The sequence below is a fragment of the Phocoena sinus genome, chromosome 3 (assembly GCF_008692025.1).
Source record: "Phocoena sinus isolate mPhoSin1 chromosome 3, mPhoSin1.pri, whole genome shotgun sequence".
Lineage (NCBI taxonomy): Eukaryota > Metazoa > Chordata > Mammalia > Artiodactyla > Phocoenidae > Phocoena > Phocoena sinus.
In genome coordinates, this window is record NC_045765.1 from 158,050,744 (window position 1) to 158,062,898 (window position 12,155).

Sequence of the window (12,155 nt, forward strand, 5' to 3'; positions counted from 1 at the left end):
AAAATTTGATGGGCAAAAAACAACAAAACAAAATACCTACGTGGGGAGGAAATTAATGAGTCAAACCATTCATTCATGCCAATTGCTCTCTTAGTGGCTGCATAGAGTATCACCACTCTCATAATGCTGCATAAAATACAACCTTTCCTTTCCAATATAGTTCTTACACACAGACTTAAAATTTTTCTAATAGTTTTTTTTTTAATTCTGGATTTGTTAAGGTATAATTGACAAATAAAAATTATACATATATATTTAAGGTGTACAATGTGATCCAGAAATCCCATTTATGGGTATATATCCAAAGGAGATAAAATCACTATCTATAAAAGAGATACTTGCACACCCATGTTCACTGTGGCATTATTCAGAGAAGGCAAAATATGGAAACAACCTAAGTGTTCAGAGACAGATGAATGGATAAAGAAGAAGTGATATCTATATACACACACAATGAAATAGTTTTCTTAATATCAATTCCCCCGTTGAATATGTGAATTAAATGTATGCTTTTAAAAGGCTTTTAGTACTATTCCTAAGTTTCCTTCAAGAATGTTTGTACCAACGGCAACAAATCTTAATGACATTTAATTCTTATATATTCTCTCCCAACCATGAATGGACAGTATTATTTAAATATTTTGCCAATTTGTAGACTTCGTTATTTTAATGTGAATAAATTTGAATAGGAATGGGATTGAGGTAATTTAAAAACATCATGTCTGGCTTTAAAGATGGAAAGGGACTCATGTATCAAGGAATGTTGACATCCTCTAGAGGCTGGAAAAAGAAGCGTATTATTCTTCCTAAAAGTCTCTAGAAGCAATGCAGCCTTGATGGCACCTTGCTTTTAACCTGGTGAGACCAATTTAGAAGTTCTGATCTCCTGGACTTTAAGATAATAATTTTGTGTTGCTTTAAGATGGTAACTTTGTGATATTTGCCTCACCAGCAACAGGACACTAATACTACATACATACTTATAATTATTTCTGTATCTATCTAATTGTACTAATATTAAGCCAAACAGGAGTTCACAGTGCATTTCCAACTTTAATCCAGTAAAACATGGTCATTCTAGCCTTTCCCTTTTGATTACTTGAAAGTTCGCTCTTTGACAATGAGAAACCTGCCCCCCTACAATCCACCATCCATTTATTTGTTCAACCCTTGTATTCATGTAAAGCAGTTTTAAACTTGTTAATGTCTAATCTCCATGAAAAAATTTAAAAATACCAGGTTGAGTACAGTGCTTATGATAAGTTAGTTCCCTTTGTCTTTATTTAGCCTTAAACTTTCTAGTCGAACCAACGTTCTCCATAGTTTCTTCTTAGGTCATCTTGTGTTTTTATTCTCATCCCTTTAGTGTCATTGTGTCATACATTTATGATATAATTTACATTCTATCCAGGATTGAGTTTTTGTGTATGTATTTGTGGCTTGTTTGGTTGGTTTTTCAGTTTTACTTTTGAATTTGAGTTTGCACACTTTAGAGTTCTCTTTGTGATGTCCAGGTCTATGCATTTTGACAAATGTACGCAATCATATATTCACCATTTCAGCACCACAATATGGTCCCTCCACCTTAAACTTGCATTTTTAATCCTCTTTGTAGTCAAACTCTCCCCATCTACAACCTCTGGAAACCACTAATCTGTTTTACTTCCCTACAGCTTTGCCTTTTCCAGAATGTCATATGAATGGAATCACACAGTATACAGCCTGACTTCTTTCACTTAGTAAAATGCATTTAAGATCTCTCCACGTTGTGTGACTCAAAAGCTCATTCTTATGTGTGGATGAATAGTATTCCATAACACAGATATATTGCTGTTTGTTCCCCTGTTGAAGGATGTATTTTTTGCTTCCAGTTGGCTTTGGCATAAACATAAGCTTTTAACTCACTTGGTAAATACCTAGGAATGTGATTGCTGGATTATATAGTAAATTTAAATACTTATAAGAAAAAGCCAAGCTGTCTTGCAAAGTAGCTGTACCATTTTACACTTCCACCCACATGAATGAGAGTTCTTGTTCCAGAAATTGTTATTAGTTTTCTGTATTTTAGCCATTTTGATTGGTGAGCAGTGGTATCTCATTATGTTTTTAATTTTCATTTCTCAAATAACAAATTATGTTCAGCAACATTTTCATGCACTTATTCATTATCCATATATCTTCTTTGGGGGAATTTTCTGGTTTTTTTGTCCACTTGTATAATTGTGTTACTTTCTTATAGTTGAATTTTAATATAATTTTTATTGAAATCTAGTTAATTTACAACATTGTATTAGTTTCAAGTATACAGCAAAGTGATTCAGTTATATATATACAGATATATATATGTATACATATATAAATATATATACATATACATATATTTGTTCTTTTTCAGATTATTTTCCATTAAAGTTTACAAGATATTGACTACAGCTCCCTGTGCTATACAGTAAGTCCTTGTTTACCTATTTTATATGTAGTCATGTATATATCTTAATCCCAAACTCCTAATTTATCTCCCCTCCCCACTATCCCTTTTGGTAACTGTAAGTTTGTTTCCTATATCTATGAGTCTATTTCTGTTTGGTAAATAAGTTCATTTGTATCGTTTTTTTAGATTCCATAGATATCATATGATATTTGTCTTTCTCTGTCTGGCTTACTTCACTTAATATGCTAATCACTAAGTTCATCCATGTTGCTGCAAATGGCATTATTTCATTCATTTTTATGGCTGAGCAATATTCCATTGTATATATGTACCACATCTTCTTTAATCCATTCATCTGTCAGTGGGCATTTAGGTTGCTTCCATGTATTAGCTATTGTAAACTGTGCTGCTATGAACATTGGGATATGTGTATCTTCTCTCTCTCTCTCTCTCTTTTTTTTTTTTTTTTTTTTGGTTTGTTGTTTTTTTGGCTGCCCCATGTGTGGCATGTGGGATCTTAGCTCCCTGACCAGGGATCAAACCCATGCCACCTGCAGTAGAAGCGTGGAATCTTAACCACCGGACTGCCAGGGTAGTCCCTGCATATATCTCTTCTAGTTAGAGTTTGCTCTGGATATATGCCCATGAGTGGGATTGATGGATCATATGTTGACTCTGTTTTTTAAGGAACCTTCATACTATTCTCCATAGTGGCTGCACCAAATTACATTCCCACCAACAATGTAGGAGGGTTCCTTTTTCTCCACACATTTCCCAACATTTATTATTTGTAGACGTTTTAATGATGGCCATTCTGACTAGTGTGAGGTGATACCTCACTGTATTTTGATTTAATCTCTCTAATAATTAGTGATATTGAGTGTCTTTTCATGTACCTGTTGGCCATCTATATGTCTTCTTTGGAGAAATGTCTATTTAAGTCTTCTGCCCATTTTTTTTTGATTAGGTTGTTGGTTCGTTTTCTGATATTGAGCTGTATAAACTATTTTTATATTTTGGAAATTAATGCTACTTGTCAGTAGCATTGTTTGCAAATATTTTCTCTCAGTCTATAGGTTGTCTTTTGTTTTGTTTATGGTTTCCTTTGCTGTGCAAAAGCTTTCATATTTCATTAGGTCTCATTTGTTTATTTTTGGTTTTATTTCCATTATTCTAGGAGGTGGATCCAAAAAAATATTGTTGCAATTTATGTCAAAGAGCATTCTGCCTATGTTTTCCTTTAGAAGTTTTATAGTATCTGGTTTTACATTTAGGTTTTTAATCCATTTTGAATTTATTTTTGTATATGAGGTTAGAGAATGTTCTAATTTCATTCTTTTACATGTAAGTGTCCAGTTTTCCCAGCACCACTTATTGAAGAGGCTGTCTTTTCTCCATTGTATATTCTCACATCCTTTGTTGCAGATTAATTGACCATAGCTGTGTGGGTTTATTTCTGTGCTTTCTATTCTGTTCCATGGATCTATATGTCAGTTTTTTGTGTCAGTACTATACTGTTTTGATTACTGTAGCCTTGTAGTATAGTCTGAAGTCAGTGAGTGTGATTCCACCAGCTTCATTCTTCTTTCTCAAGATTGTTTTGGCTATTTGGGGTGTTTCCATACAAATTTTAAAATTTAAAATGTTCTGCTGAAACATGTGTCTCTGTTATGTAAATTCTCTCATATATAAATGATGAATGGGGGAGTGATGTCAATATAATGTAGAAAGAATTTGGATAATAATTTTTATTTTCTAGTATGTTAATATCTTGAAATTCCTAATGATAGTAACTGACTACAGAGTATATTAACAATGCTGATATAGCAGAAATGCAAAGTTATTCATCATACCCCTTCAGTCCACTTTCTTCCTCTTTACTCATTTTGGCCATGTGTTTTGTAGTCCTTGTCACATGGAATGTAAGATCTTGGAATATTTGTCACATTAAGTTTTCTCAATCCTTTGCATCCATTTCCATCAATCTACCTTTTCCAAACTTTTTAAATGAACTTAATGTATTTACCAAAAAATTTTATCATTAGTACCTTACACCATTTTTGACTTTGCTATATTTTTAACAAATTTAAAAATTAGTATAACTGTTTTTATTACAAAGCCACAACAATTTTGATTAGCCTGTCTTTTCTGCCAAAGTTTTTTCAACTCCCACTTAATTTTGGAAAATAGAAAGTTTTTGAGGAACACAGTATGTTGCATTATAACATGAATACCTGTACAAGAAAGAAGAAAACTCAAAAGATAGTTGTTATATTCAAGAGCAGAATTGAAAGGAAGTAGAAAGATTCTCAAAGCTTGAAAACTCAAAAATTTGTAAAAGGAAAACTTTTGTGGATCCCAAACAGTATGTTTCCTTAAGAAACAAAAAACCTTTGAAAATAAAGTTCTATTCAGAATTCTCTGTCAAATACAAAAACTCACTGTTGCCCAAAGCTCAGACTAAAGCTATTTCCTTTCCATCCAAACTTTTTTCAGTTCTCAAATTGACTCCCATTAGTTTAAGAATTGAGGCTTTGCAGCAAAATGACAAATAAATTAGTCTTAGTAATTATGCCAAGAAAAGATCTTTGAGTATGTTTCCAGTCATGTGGAACTGACTGGAAGCAAATAAGGAAGAGGCCCAAAAGTATATAAGGAATGACATATTGCCAATGAAATACCTGTCTTAAAATTACCATTTTCTGTGGGAATGTCAAAATAACATATGTATCCTCAAACTGAGAAAGTAGCAAATAGAATAGTGATCATAAGAAATAACTAACAAGAAAGTTATTTGCTTCCCAACTAGGTTCCAGGGACCATGGACAAGGGAGTCCCTCCCAGAGATCAGATCATGTTCTATTTAAGAAACCTTTTCTTCTTCAAGACAGAAGATTTGATGATCAAATATGTAGGATTTCACCCATTTTATGGATAAAATTTTCTGTGTCTTCCATGTTTCTCTTTTGGATTGAAAATTTTTAGTGCTTCTGTTTTATCCCTTCACCTCATTTTGGGGTGTGTATTTCAGTTCGGAGTTTGTGAGATCACAGAAAAACCCATCTGGAACTGACAGAGAGTGTTTGGAGATTCTGGAATGAATGAATATTGTATTGATTGAATAGGATTTGGGATATTTCCTTTGAGAGGGTTTGAGATTGTTCTAAACACAAAACGATGGGCACATTAGGATATTTGTAGAATAGAAGGCAGATTATAGCAGACACTAATTGTCCACCAAAAATTGTAATTTCTTTTCCATAGAATATAATTTTTTTCCTGTAACCAACAAGGAACTACTTTTCCCAGCCTCGACCTTCTCCTCCTCACACCCCTGCCTTTAGTCGGGGTCAAATGACTAGTCTGCTGCCATGGAATGTATGCAGAACTGATGTGTTTCACGTCTAAGCTGAGGATGATGTCAAGTCTATATCTCAGGCAACAGCACGTCATTACTCTATCAGCTGAATGTTCTTGCATAAAACTACCTTGTAGGTCAAGTGATGCAGATGGCAGTTTACAACTCTGAACAGGGCAGAATTCACCTCTTACCTCTTTGTTGAAAACCCACAGAACCTCATGCGGCTGTAATAAGGACAATTATTAAAACTGTCGCACTAAACTGTTTAAATGTAGCAGTCTTTTTACAGCAGCTAGCATTACATAAAAGATATAATGATGACATTTAACATGTTGGTTTCATTTTTCCTTCATATAATGACAAGAATCTATAGTATAATTTTACACTAGCCCTATCAATTTATAGTTTTAGGCTAACCTCAAATAAAGCAGATATCCAAATCAACAGAACATATTTTAAATGCTATAAACTTGTTGTGTATATACGTATATGAGTGTAAGGCAGAGAGAGTTCTCTTGTTATTATGTATTGTATTTCAAAAGTGGCACACATGCAAAAGCTTTTATTATTTGTATTTAATCAGGAGGTACTTGATAACTGAGATGAGTTAAATTGCATTGTGATTTTGGAACAAGGGAAGTATACACATCTGTGGCCATCTTATAAATAGCATGAGCTATCGAAATTACATTGGGGTCTTGAGGGTTAGAATGCTATTAAATTAGGGAATATTTAGCTATTATTTATAAGAATCATAATCATTCATGGATATACATGTTATTTTAAAGTGATATTTTGAATATTTGTAAGCCAGAATTTATGTATGCAAAAGATTCAGGCAAAATTATTATCTCAGTCACAATATTTTTGGCTATAACTTTACAAAAAGAGCTATAAATGCCTCCATCTATGTATCTACTTCTCTATCTATCTAATAATCTATAATCTTCATATTTTGTTCTGAAAATTACTTTACCTTAGTTATTGTCAAGATACTTTCCGATTCATAGCTGTATGTGTAAATATTGGGCACAATCTTTTATATATTTTACTTTTGTATGAACTGAAAGTGTTATGAAACAATATAGAATGACACATGTTTACCTAGATAACCACTAAATTAGGTACAGGATAAAATTTCAGTTTCCTTGTTTACAGAAGAATTACCTTCTACAAACAAACCAGAAAACTGGTTAGAATGCAGGCTCTGGTTTACATGTTTCTATGAAACAGAACATTTACATTTAATCTCATGGATGAAAAATTGAAGACATTTGAAAAGACATTATTATTTCTGAGAATAGAATAAACAACGTAAAGTTAGATGTGCAGGGTCATTGGCATTTAATAGATTAAAAACGGAAACATTCACTTTTCAGTTTCTCACACCTTATATAAATATAACTGAGAAAAGCACTTAAATTTGATTTCATTTTCTTGCCTCTCAATCTTTGCTTGCCATTTGATTGACATTCATCACTTGTTCTTGTATCCTCTTTTTTCTTGAAACATGTTTATGGTTTTAAAATGTGTTTCACTTTGAATAATCTTACATTTGGATCACCCTGAGGAAAATGGAATCAGAGAATATCTTTTATCTTTCTAGTCTTTAAAACTGTCGTAAAAATGCTCATCTGTTAGTTGTTATAGCATGGCAGGCATAAAAAACAAACAAACAAACAAAAAAAGTAAGAAGGTCTTTTAAGAGTACATACAGTGAAATTTATTCCTTTTAATTTAAGTGTAGTAGTATGAGTCTGCTATAAATATACTCATATGCCTAAGGGGAAATAGAATACCTAATCGATGGATACTGCTGTCATTATCTTGCTGTCTATTATGGGGAATATTAAGGATTAATTATATAACACAGTGAGCAGTGTCTTACACTACATTTATACAAAGCTTCAGACACTCCCATCCTGTGGTCAGTGGATAATGATTTCCCTTCCTCATCCTCTTGGACAGTGTCATTGCTTTCTTTCTCAGCACAATCACAGTGTAAGGCTTGGACAGTAAATTTATATTATCAAAAACCGAAACTCCATAATTTCACATAAATCAAGCACTTGATTAGTCAAAATGCATCTTTTCTTTCAAAAGAACAAAAACAATGTTGTATCAATTTTCTAGGGCTGACATAACAAAATACCACAAACTATGTCACTTAAGCAACAGATTTTTTTTTTTTTTTGCTTTTGTTTTGTTTGTTTTTGTTCTGTTTCCCACATCTTTATCGGAGTGTAATTGCTTCACAATTTTGTGTTACTTTCTGCCACACAAAAAAGTGAACGAGCTGTAATACACATATATCTCCATATCCTATCCCTCTTGACCCTCCCTTCCACCCTCCCTAATTCCACCCCTCTAGGTCATCACCAAAGCATCAAGCTGATCCCCCTGTGCTATGCAGCTGCTTCTCACTAGCCATCCATTTTACACCTGGTATGTATACGTGTCAGTGCTACTCTCTCACTTCGTCCCAGCTTCCCTTCCCCCAGTGTCCTCAAGTCTGTTCTCTACTTCTGTGTCTTTATTCCTGCACTTCCACTAAGTTCATCAGTACCTTTTTTTTAGACTCCATATATATGTGTTAGCATACGGTATTTGTTTTTCTCTTACTTCAGAATGAAGTGACTTACTTCACTCTGTATGACAGACTCTAGGCCCATCCACCTCACTACAAATAACTCAAATTCTTTCCTTTTTATGGCTGAGTAATATTCCATTGTATATATGTGTTACATCTTCTTTATAAATTCATCTGTTGATGGACACCTAGGTTGCTTCAATGTCCTGACTATTGTAAATAGTGCTGCAATGAACATTGTGGTACATGACTCTTTTTGAATTATGGTTTTCTCAGGGTATATGCCTAGTAGTGGGATTACTGGGTGGTATAGTAGTTCTATTTCTAGATTTTTAAGGAACCTCCATACTGTTCTTCATAGTGGCTGTATCAATTTACATCCCCACCTGCAGTACAGGAGGTCCCCTTTTCTCTACATCCTCTCCAGCAACTTATTGTTTGTAGATTTTTGATGATTGCCATTCTGACTGCTGTTAGGTGATACCTCATTGTGGTTTTTGATTTGCATTTCTCTAATGATTAGTGACGTTGAGCATTTTTTCATGTGTCTGTTGGCAATCTATATGTCTTCTTTGGAGAAAATGTCTATTTAGGTCTTCCACCCATTTTTGGATTGGAGGAACAGAAATTTATTTCTCACAGTTCTGCAGGCTGAAAGTCCAAGGTCAAGGTGTTGGCAGGGTTGGTTTCTCTTGGTTGTTCTTCTCTTCTCACTGTGTCCACAGATGATGTTTTTCTCTATGTGCAGGCAATCCTGGTATCTCTTCCTTTCTTAGAGGTATACCAGTCATATTAGATATGAGCCCACCCATATGACACCTCAATTCATCCGTACTTACTCTTAAAAGCTCTATCTCCAAATGAAATCCACATTCTGGGATTTTGGGAATTAAGACTTCAACATATGAATGGGGGGCACAGTTCAATCTATACCACATATATTTGTATGTTTTAGAAATTATTTTTAAATGCATTGATAAAGTATAAGGAAAGTAAGAATTTCTTACATGCCAGGAACTAAGGGAGGTCAATAACATTACAAAGCAAGAAGAATAATAAAGGCAATTTTCACCATAAGAAAATTTTGAGTTTTATTTTTCTGTGACCTTGTTAGAAGTCGGAAACATGAAACAAATTACAGAGCCCATACAAGTTTTAGAGTCTAATAGAAAACCACCTCCCACAGAAATATGATGAAAGTTCTACATTCTCAGTATAAAAGTAGCTAAAATATAATTGTATTCCCTCATAGGAGACATGAAAATTCTGATTAACTTATTTGGAGGTATAGAATGGATAATTGAAAAATAAGAGAGAGATTGAAAAATTATTTTTTTAAATATTCAGATTCTTAGATGGAAATTTCTCAGCAAATTACTCTTTTACCTATTTTGAATCATAAATTTTATACAGTATGTAGATTGAACAGTTGATAAACTATTATACCTACAAACACACACAGTACTGATATAGATCATTTCCAGCACCCATAGGCTTCTTTCTGATCAATACCGCCTTCCCAAAAGGTAACCAGTATTCTCATCTCTGTTACTCTTGATTGGTTTTGACTGTTTTCATACTTTAAATCAGGGCTGGGACTAGAGAGGTGCAAATGAAAGCCTTGGGACTCCAAATTCCACAGTGATCAAGATAAATATTTTAATATAAACATTTTTTAAAAAGAAAAATTATTGAAAAAAATCCACAGTGAAAAAAATGACAAAATATGAAAGTCCTAGATTTTGTACTGACAATCAAACCATTGAATTTTAGCCATATTTGTGGGTACACAGGGATATCTCAAAGTGGAAATTGCATTTCTCTGATGTCTGATGATGTTGAGTCATTCTTATTGTTTGTTTCTGATTTGAAAATATTCTTTTGTGAGAATTTGTGTATTTTTCTTATTAATCTGTGAGGAGTTTTTTGCATACTCTGGCTGTGAATCTCTATCCGGTATATGCATTTAACATTCGTGTCCTGGTTTCTTTCTTTTGCATTCATTTTGTGATGTCTTTTGATTAACAGAAATTCTTACATGTAATAAATTTGAATGTATCCCCTCTTGTTCATAATTATTGTAATAATTAGGCTATATGGTAGGCAGAGAAATGCCCTCTTCAAAATAGAAAAAGAATCACACCCTAATCCTTGCAACTTATAAATATATTACTTACTTGCAAAGGCTTTGCAGATGTGATTAATTTAAGATTAATTTAGAGGTTTTGAGATGTGAAGATTGTCTTGGCTATCTGGAAGGGTCAAATGTAAATCACAAAGGTCCTTATAAGAGGGAGGACATAATAAATTTGTGTGTTTTTTAAGATATGACATTTGTAGTAATTTGTTAATTCAGAATAGAAAACTAATACAGATTTTGATACCTGGGAGTGTGGGGCTACTATAATAAATATCTAAACATTTTGAATTTGCTTTAATGGATAGAGCATGAGGAATTTTGAGGAGCATGATAGAAAAAGCTTTGCTTGACTTGAACAGACTGTTAGCAAAAATATGGACATTAAGAACTCTGCTAGGGAGATCTCAGGAAGTGAGGTGCATGGTAGTGAAAAACCTATATTGGAATACTTACATCAGCATAAACAGACTTTTGGTAAAAATAGGGACATTAAAGGAGCATTTGGTGAGGACTCAGAAGGAAATATGTGATTGGAAACTGGATGAACGGGAATCTTTATTATACAATGGGAGAAATCTTACTTTGTTGAATTACAACCTGTAGTTATATAACAGGTGGAACTTGTAAGTGATGAACTTGGATATCTGGCTGAGGAGATTTCAAGAAAACCCTCAAGGGTGTGATCTAGTTCTTCTTGCTGCTTATAGTAAAATGCTGCTTACACAGAAAAGGAGGGAAAAACTGTTCAGCAAAAAGCAGCCACGGCTTGATGATAATGAAAATTCTCAGTTTATCCAAACTGTAAAGGATGGTAAAATTAGGACAATTGCTGTCACAAAGCTGGGTGTGCCTGGGACATCTTTGGCTTTGTATCCTGGAAGGGTCAAATATTTATTCAGTTACAAAAAGTCTCTTTGAAAAAATTAAACATATGATTCATGGATTCCCTCAGCCACATCAACATAGAAACCAGGAATGGAGATAGGCTTATTCAGGAAAGATCTGTGAAGGAGCCTTTTGTCTAATGCAATGAATTCCCCTGAAATAAATAGGGAACCCACAGGGTTATTGCAAATGCTACACCAGAATAAACACTGCCAGCATGGACTATAAGGTAAGAAGAACAAAAGAAGGCTAAAAGATTCCAAAATTCTACAGGAAGGAAACAGATGATAAAATTTATTTGCTATAAATTACATGCTATCTTCATGAAAAGGAAGAAGATTCAAGAGTGAAACCATGAGCCAGAGTATGGACCCATGAACCACAGATTATTACCAAACCTTGAAACTTGACACTGTTAGCCTAGGCTGACTTCAAAACTATTTGACAGTTGACTCCTTTTACCTTCACTGTTTTCACTTTTGAAAGGGGTGTTGTCTATACTTGCATAAAAATGCCTGTCCCACCATCATATTTTGGGAGCATATTACTATTTTTCTAGTTTTGTAAACCACATATGGAGTGGAATTTTGTCCCAGGAACAATCTTACCAGAGTCTCAGCCATATCCGATTTAGATGATGAGATTTAAGCCTTTTGAGCTGATGAATATTAAATGAAATCTTGGATTATGAGTCAATGTTTTAATGAGTTTGGGGATATTGGGATACAATTAATGCATTTTATATGTA